The sequence below is a fragment of the Coptis chinensis genome, chromosome 2, assembly GCF_015680905.1.
Source record: "Coptis chinensis isolate HL-2020 chromosome 2, ASM1568090v1, whole genome shotgun sequence".
Lineage (NCBI taxonomy): Eukaryota > Viridiplantae > Streptophyta > Magnoliopsida > Ranunculales > Ranunculaceae > Coptis > Coptis chinensis.
The window spans coordinates 33620189-33628446 of NC_141457.1; positions in this window are offsets into that span (position 1 = coordinate 33620189).

Sequence of the window (8258 nt, forward strand, 5' to 3'; positions counted from 1 at the left end):
GTTTTTCTAAGTTACATAATATGAAGACTCTACTATCTCGGACTTGTCCTTTTGAATATCCATTTCCTTCCTTCTTAAACCATCTCCTAATCCCCAAGAACACCTAATAAAGACCTCTAGCTCAATTAGGAATAGGTTAGTGTGATAGTAAGTGGCAGATGTGTTTGATCGACTCGGGCTTCCTTGTTTGTCATTGAGATTGTAAGGTAAAGTGTGCCCAATCTTGATCTTTGGAGTAGCTTAAACTTGAGTGGAAAAATCAGAGTGGTTTTTGTCTTGACATTTATGTGAGGACCTACTTAAGGACGATATTCCGAGTTTTCAGAAACGAACCTGTTAGGCATTTCATAGTATTACTCATAGTATATATATTTGTATCATAGATGATTGATTATTATGCATATATTAGTTTAGGTTTTTGACTTGCTTATTCTTATTCAATTGCTAGTGAGATGTATAGATAGTTGAGACATGAATAAGGAAACAATAGTTTTATTTCTTAGTCGTTGTAGTATAGATGAAGTTTGTGAGTACCTGATAAGAGCCCAAAAATGTAGTTTTAACCCCTTAACAATCATACTTTTAGACCAATTATGTGAGTAATAATTAAGAGTTAATACTGATTACGTGTTTTTATGCATTTCAGGCTTCAAAGTTTATTATGTGCAGAAATGTGCCACTTTAGCGAGATAAAGGAGCAAAGGTTGGTTGCTAAAAGGTTCTGTGAATAAAGGCCAAGATTCAAGGAGACAAAGCCTTTGTAAAGCCCGGTCAAAAGCTGAAAAGTCAACACGGGCAGAAATAGTGCACAAGTCAGCAGAACTTCCGAAGGCCATATATTTGGACTCAGACCTCTAAATTGGGAGTATCTTATGTCAAAAGGACCGGCTCGGAAAGAGCTTTCCAATGGTCCAAGCCTTGGCCCAATCAGAGGAGTAGAAGTGGACTAAACATTTGTCGGGCCAAATCAGAGAAATGAAGAGCCCATTTTGGACTAAAGAAATTGGGTTTTGGGCCTGATTCTCTGGCCCAAAACATGGCTCCAAGCCCATGCACGATTTTTGGATCTGAATGTATAAAAACCAAAGCTTCACTCTTTGTTAATGGTAGATAGTTAGACCTAGATTAAAGATTAGATTAGTAGCCTCCATTAATTAATTCTAGATCTAGTTTTCCTTAGATTTAATTAGTTTAATTTAATTAGTTTCATATCTTGTTTTTATTTAATTCCTTGAATGATTGTTCATCATTTAATTAGATAAATAAAATAGTTATTCTTGTCAATTTCGATTTTTGTCATTTACAATTTATTAGATCTAATTTCAATTCTTGTTATCATTCAATTCTTAGTTATTAATTAGATTTCGATTATTGTTTAGTTAAATTTCATAAAGTTAGAATCTTTGTAATATGTTGTATTCAATTTCAATGGGAAATGATGGTTTGATGAATCAAGGCTAAAACCTCCATTAGAGGGGTTGATGAAGCCTTGATGAAAGCTTAGTTGTATAGTCTAAGCGTTGTAGAGTCTATTCCATTCTAGAAGGTCGTGTTTCGCCATGAGAATGGGTGGACGACCTCACATGCTAGTTATAATTGGTAGAAATGCCATGTTAATTAGGGATTAGAACGAGCAATTCTTACCATAAGAACGTAAGAATTGGATTACAACAGTCTATTCTAGGTGATTAAGTTGGATTCGAGGTGGATTCAATTCCCCTCTAATTCTTTATCTAGATTCAAGAACATTAGTATTTCCATATATTTCGTAGTGACATTCAACATATTGCTTTTCATATTGCATCGTAGTATAATTCCCCCTCGTAATACTCTCATTAGACTTAAGACCGATTAGTTAACTAGAAAACATCACATGCTAGAGAACTAGGAGTGGAACGAACTTGTTACTCCACTCTATTTCGATAGATTTGAGAGTAGAAACTTTGATAAATATAGACTCATAAGATTAGTTTTAGTTTACTTACGTATTGAGATTCAACGTTCATTTCGTAGGTAAGCTATTCAATTTTATCTTTTATCAAATGGCACCGCTGCCATCTTAGTTTCACTTTAGCATTGTTTTCATAGTATAATTAGTCATTTTTAAGTCCCATTTCACCCACCCACCCTTGTTTGATTCATACCGTGGTTGTTCGCTTTGGCGTTAAAAATTCCGCGAATTTAAAATTACACCGAGCCGATCGCGTGCCTATAAGGAGCGCACATGGCGCTCTAACACTGGAACATAGAGCGACCGCCCCATACCGAACGCAACCCGCTTAGTTTATCGAACACAGAGCGCCGATCCGCTTCAAAGCGAAGCGCACCTCTAAGCTGAAATTTGCCGGATTTCCACGAGGTTTGTTTCAATTTCGATTTTTCAAGTTTTTCGGTGTTTTAACTTGTTATATACACTGAACACGCGTAAACAAGACGCTTATTCATAAGTTTAAGCAAGGACGCAATCAGGTATTCCTTTCTTCCACACCTCGCATCTCGATTCATGGTTTCTACTAGTATATCAGAATTGTTTGGAGTGTTGCATGTTTAGTTAAGTTCGACTTAGTCTTGCATGAGATTAAGGTCTGGTCGAAGAAAAACAACTAACGTAATTACACGACAACGTCAACAAACAAGTCTATCTAGTTTCCCACCCACTACACCTCTAGCTACTATTTCACACACACCACCTGATATTATGGATGAAGAAAGAGAGACTCCTCTCTCTGACTTTTATAAAGCCTTGAGCGATAGCCCTAAATCTTGCATCGTTCTAGCAGACCCAATGGGGGATTTCCGCATCCCCCCAAATATATTTAATTTGTTACCCGTTTTTCATGGTTTAGGCCATGAAAAACCTTATCAGCACATGCATAGGATTGAACAAGTCCTTACAACATTCCACTATCCTACGGTTGGTGCGGAACAAATTAAATTGAGGGTATTCCCTTTCACCTTAGCTGATAAGGCGGCGCCTTGGTTAACTGCCCAAGCGCCTAATTCTGTGGACTTGTGGGCCAAACTTGTTCAGCTGTTTATGGAACATTTTTACCCACCCCTAAAGACGGATGAAATGCTTTCCAAGATTCACGTCTTTCGAAAGAATCCTCATGAATCATTTTCAGAGGCTTGGAATCGTTTCACCGATCTCCTTATAGAGTGTCCACACCATCACCTAGCAAAAGACACGTTAGTTCGTGCCTTTTTCAAAGGACTTCTACACCACCATAAAGAAGTCCTAGACGTAATGAATGGGGGTAGTTTCCTAAGTAAAGGAGCCTCAGAGGCATATAAATTTTTGGAAGATCAGACTAAGCGTAATAATAATAATGGTAGTGACGATTACTCCCGCTCCGCTAGTTCTTCTTCAACAGTTAAGGCTACCAGTATGTTTGAGGTTAAATCAGATCCTGAGCTTAAAACTCTAATTGAATCCCTCACAAAAAAGGTAGAGGCCATTTCTGTACAACAAAAGCCTATCTCTGCCATGAATGTAAATTCAAATCCATGTAGTTTATGTTGGAGTCCTGAGCATCCCAACTCCCACTGTCCTATAGCCTATGAACATTCTTGTTCCATTAATAGTGAACCTAACGCCCCTTGGAGACAGAATCCCAACTTCGGTTGGAGAAATAACCAACAAGTCACACCTACAGGGTACAATAATCAATATGTTAGGCCAACGCACAGTTATAACCAAGCTCCACCATAACAAGGACAGGATCAGGGTAATTATAATAATTATAACAACCAAGTGCAACCTCGACAAAGTCAAGCACAAGGTCAATGTAGTTATAATAATTATAATGCTAATAGAGGTATCGTTCCGATAAATAATAACTATCACAATCCACCCATAAATAATCAACGCGAGATAGTTCCAGTCACACCACCCGTGACTACTACACCCACACAACCGGATCGTCTTGACACCTTCATACAAGTGAGCCAAAAACTTTTCCAAACCATGGCTCAATCTAACCAACACATTCTACAATCCGTTAATAATTTAAACCAACAGTTAGCCCAAGAGAAAGCCCAACCAAAAGGCGTGTTTCCAGGCCAAGCGATACCCAACCCTAGAACAACAAACACAGCCTTTGAGGTAAACGGTAATACTAGTACGGAAACTACAACCGTGGGTGAGCTAAATGCCATCACCACTCTCCGCTCGAAGAGTGGTTGATAACAAAGTAACTATGCTTATAGTTACCCCATCAAGATACTCCTACACCGGATATCGAACTAGATACCGAAATAGAAACTGAAGAACCTACCACTGTAGAGGTACCAGTTAAACCACAACCTAAGAAACAGAAAGCCAAGGTTACACATCAAGTCGAGCCATACGCTAAATATAGAGCGAAACCACCGTTCCCTCATAAATTAGCCATGCTAACCAGGGATTAACTTTGAGGAGATTAGGAACATTTTCAAAAATCTAACGATAAACCTTCCTTTACTCGAAGCTTTAAAAAAGCTACCTAACCACGCTAAGTTTCGTAAGGAGTTGTGCACTACTAGGCGTAAGACCAACATACCTAAAGACGCCTTTCTAACTGAACAGTTCCCAACTTTATCCGAAAATAATGGAATTGTTAAGTACAAGGACCCTAGTCGTCCTACTATACAATGCACCTTAGGAGATTCTTACACGACGACCGCGCTACTAGACCTGGGGGCTAGTGTTAACTTACTCCCATTTTACTTGTATAAACAAATCGGTCTAGAGGAGATGCAACCTACTAAAATGACATTGCAATTAGCTGATCGGTCTATTAAATATCCTAAGGGTGTGGTTGAAAATGTGCTGGTTAAAGTCCAAAATTTTTACTACCCAGCCGACTTCGTTATCCTCGACACAAAAGTCACTAACGACTCTGTACCTATCATTTTAGGGCGTCCCTTCTTGGCTACTGCCAACGCGCTCATAAACTGCTGCGATGGTTCGATGTCCTTGTCCTTTGGCCATCTTTGTGTTGAGGTAAATGTTTTCAAAACGAGGACATAGTATCCCAATTCATCTACAAATGGCGAGGTTAGCATGATCGAGAGCTTAGCTCAAGATTACTTCAAAAACATGTTTCCGGAGAAACAGATTAACAAATTCCTTTCCTTCGGAAATTCCGACTTTAACAATGACTCCCTGATAGTAGACGAAATCGAAGAAGAATTCCTGCAACTCTTTTGCACCGCTTCTTTACCACTTCGCGAGTCCCCCCTTGCCAACAACCATTCATCCCTTGATGCTATGACGGAAGATAAATTTTTCAATCTCTATCCCAGTGATCCTTTTGACCTACCTATTGAGGAATGTCTTGCATATATCAAGATTTCTGATGATATGGACTTGAGAGCTCTAGCTGAGAATCATTCACCTTCCATCACCAATATTCCCCACCCTCCACCTTTTCAAAGAAACATCGAGTTTGCACTCAATCCTTTAGTTTCTCCTGTGCTTCATGATTTTTTAAATCCACCTAGTAAACAAATACTTGCCAAGGATAAACCACTTGACACCTTCATTTTCAGACTTGAGACAGTCCCTAACTACACCATGAATGAGTTTTGTGCTAAACCCACATCCTCATTTTTTCCATGCTTTCCCTCTAAAACTTATCCCAATCCACCATATTTTCCACAACCATTCACTTTTCCACACTTTTTCACTAGGACACCCTCTCGTTCAAAGATGAAACATAAGGTGCATGCTCGGTTATGTTATAGGTCTATCCGACTTCGCTTTCATTCCACTAGGCTGCGTCGTAGGAAATCTTGGTGCTTGATTGTGTTTGGATATGTTTTCTATGATATTTATTTATGGAACGATCCACAACTATTTCGGTTGTTGATATATGATAAACTGCATATTCATACATGTGTTTAGATAAGTCTAGGGAATCTGACTTTAAAAGACCCAAGTTTTCGACAATACCAACTTTCGGAGTATAGGCCAAACAAAATTTTCAAACTTAAAAAGAGTTTTCCAATTTTGTTTGGGGGCATGATTTTGGTATTCATTTCAAATCATGTTGCCACCCTAAGCCCTGTCATGTTTACTCCAAGTAGAGTTTGTGTTAGTTAGTACGTACCAGTTTAATTGTGCTTCATATTATCATATCATCTTTACAATATTTCTGTTACAGGTACTGCAAATTTTTGCCACGTTTTTATGAAAAATTCTTTCCTTATCTCTTTACACTTTGAGGACAAAGCGTTCGATTGTTTGGGGGTGGGATAGAAACATTTGCAAAAATTAGACACTTTTAGGATGTAAATTATGCACTTTTATTTATAAAATGTTAAAAATTATAAAAATTAGTTAGTTACATAATTTAATTGTGCTATTGAATTGTTTCATGAACCCCCTTCTCCTAAATTGTTTGGGGGTGGTATAGAAACACGATGTAAATGTTAAGCACATATTAGGTTGTATATTACGAATTATTTGTTTTAAAAAAAATTAAAAATATAAATATAAAGTTTATGCTATACACTTAGGAATATTGGTATTGGTTCTTTCTCTATGCTCTTAATAATCTAGAAGTCTCACGTAGCTTTTGCATTAGAATAGTTTTTAGAAACTTAGGTTAATATGTAGGTAATAATCTTTGCATCTATCTATAAATATATTACATGAGTATCTAAGATTGTTTGGCAGTAAAAGTTTGAAATCTAGGCTAGAGTACTTATTCTACAAATCCTGTGAGAATATAGCCTAAAGCCTTATATGAGTGAAACATTTGAGAAATGACACAAGGGAGAAGTATATTCCGAATAGAGAAATCACACGTCCACTTGCTTGACCACTATACCATGTCCTAAGAGAGAATTTAGGCCCTCTTTGGATCGATATAGCCAGAAATTCAAACCTAAGTATATTTTCCGCTAGTCGCCCCACTGAGTCTGTCATTAGCCCTTTCATAAACCACAAGTCCTTTACCCTGTTACAAAACAGAACAAAATAAAAAAAAATCAACCTACCCAATTTAGATAAGTCTGAGAATAGAATAAGGAAGAAAGAAGAAGAGAAAAACCTGTGTAAACAAAAGTTAGTTAATTGCTTCAAAAAAAATAAAGAAAAGAAGTTTCCATCCAAAGAAAAGAAAAATAAAATAGGAATAAAATAAAAACTCCAAAAAAATAATAGGATTAAAGGAGTCAAAAGCCAAAGAAAAAGGGAAAAAAAATATGGCTAAGGATGGAAACAAAGTGTAGAAGCAAAAGTAAATAACAAGGTTTTCTCTAGTTACATAATATGAAGACTCTATTATCTCAGACTTGCCTTTTTGAATATCTATTTCCTTCCTTCTTAAACCATCTCCTAATCCCCGCAACACCTAATAAAGACCTCTAGCTCAATTAGGAATAGGTTAGTGGGATAGTAAGTGGCAGATGTGTTTGATCAACTTCGGCTTCCTTGTGTGTCATTGAGATTGTAAGGTAAAGTATGCCCACTACACACTGGAGTAGCAAAACTTGAGTGGAAAAATCAGAGTGATTTTTGTCTTGACTTTTATGTGAGAACCTACTGAAGGACGCTATTCAAAAGTTTTAGAAACGGACCTGTTACTGCATTTCATAGCATTACTCATTGTATATATGTTTATTCGTAGATGATTGATTATTATGCATATATTAGCTTAGGTTTCGACTTGATTACTCTATATGCATTGCTAGTGAGAGGTAAAGTTAATTTAGAGCATGAATAAGGAAACAATAGTTTTATTTCTTAGTCGTTGTAGTATAGATGAAGTTTGTGAGTACCTTCACTGGAAAACTCTCACGAGACTATAACTCGTCCACTAGGGAATTCCTAGTGGTTTAAGGCCTTGTTGCATATGGTCAATGCAATCATTCTTTCAAACGAGTAGATAGAAGTCCATTTTTGGTCACTTATTCTAATTTCTCATATTTGCTTGAGGACAAGCAAAATGCTGTTTGGGGGTGGTTTGATAAGAGCCCAAAAATATAGTTTTAACCCCTTAACAATCATACTTTTAGACCTATTATGTGAGTAATAATTAAGAGTTAATACTGATTACGTGTTTTTATGCATTTCAGGCTTCAAAGTCTATTATGTGCAGAAATGTGCCACTTTAGCGAGATAAAGGAGCAAAGGTTGGTTGCTAAGGAGTTCTGTGAATAAAGGCCAAGATTCAAGGAGACAAAGCCTTTGTAAAGCCCGGTCAAAAGCTGAAAAGTCAACACGGGCAGAAATAGTGCACAAGTCAGCAGAACTTCCGAAGGCCATATCT